The sequence below is a fragment of the Rousettus aegyptiacus genome, unplaced genomic scaffold, assembly GCF_014176215.1.
Source record: "Rousettus aegyptiacus isolate mRouAeg1 unplaced genomic scaffold, mRouAeg1.p scaffold_m13_p_9, whole genome shotgun sequence".
Classification (NCBI taxonomy): domain Eukaryota; kingdom Metazoa; phylum Chordata; class Mammalia; order Chiroptera; family Pteropodidae; genus Rousettus; species Rousettus aegyptiacus.
Genome location: NW_023416312.1, coordinates 68,817,456 through 68,818,737, shown reverse-complemented (window position 1 = coordinate 68,818,737; position 1,282 = coordinate 68,817,456). Strand labels below are relative to the sequence as shown.

Genomic DNA, 1,282 nt, shown 5'->3' with positions numbered 1-1,282 from the left:
GGAGAATGTGAAAATTGTTGAGATAAAGTCTGTAAAGATCTTAGAGCATCACAAGATTGTGACTAACAACTACTAACAACTTGATATAAAAGCAACTGCAAGGCATTTTAATAAACTATGCAATTTGACTGGTTACAGAGCATAGCTAAGAGGTCTTGTTAAGACATAGACTACATCATGATGTCTCTCCTAAGTCCCAGATCTATTTTCCCAAGACATTTTTCCTTAGTAGCTGTTTAGGCATTTCATGCTAAAATATCTAAAAATCGAAATCAATAGCTTTTATTACTCATTGCTCCCAATATGCTCCTCTGTCTCTGTTTCTTATACTGGGGGATGGAAAAAATATGCAAGTTAAAATCTGAGATGTTCTTGGTGTCCATACTGTGAATGTACCACAACAATTCTATTAAGCAAATCCTTGAGTCTTCTTTCTCTCTCATCTTCATATCTAATTGATCAACAAGTACTGCTACTTCTTCCTCTTCAATACCTTTCTATTCATTCCACTTATTTCCATCCCGTTGTCACAACAAAATCCTCTTTAAAATTCTGTTTATTCCTAATACCTTTATCATACTGCAGATATTTTAAAATGAGAATGTGATTGAGTGATTCTTCTGCTTAAAACTCATCATTCAGTTAGGATTAATATGATGGTAGGAGGAAGGCCAGGGGAAGGAAAGAGCAATTGGAGGGATTGTTTTATGAACTATATAGATGCCTAATCAATGTACTGTATACTTGAAACTAACTTAAATAAATAATTAATTTTTTAAAAAATCTCATCAAATTTTCCAATTGCCTACATGATAAAGACTATTTTTTTAAGGCAAGGCAACTCTTGATTGACCTCACATATCAAAGACCTTTTCATCTTATAATCCCTTATTTTTTATTTTTTATGCCTACAACACCTGGGCGTCCTAGGTGGTTTCCCATCCAAGTACTAACCAGGCTCGACCCTGCTAAGCTTCTGAGATCAGACGGGATTGGGCTCGTTCAGGGTGTCATGGCCATAGACAAGACTAAAATTCTTGATATGTATTTCAAGACCCTTTATGATCTTCCCTTGTCTGTCTGTGTCAATATGACTCATTGTCAGTCATATTAAACTTCTCTCAGTTCTCTGAGCTCACCATATATTCTCTTGTCTCGTGGATGTTCTTTTTTTAAGTACATTGTTATTCCCATAGCATAACACTCTGTCTGGCTAATTCCTACTCATCCCCCATGTCTAACTTTAGATTAGTATCCCAAATGAAAACTCTCTTTTTCCTTT

The 1,282-nt window shown here is 35.2% G+C and overlaps 1 pseudogene; it reads right to left on the bottom strand.

The window, feature by feature from the left end:
* Positions 1-905: 905 nt before the first annotated feature.
* Positions 906-1,024, bottom strand: LOC118607986 (annotated as a pseudogene).
* Positions 1,025-1,282: the final 258 nt, after the last annotated feature.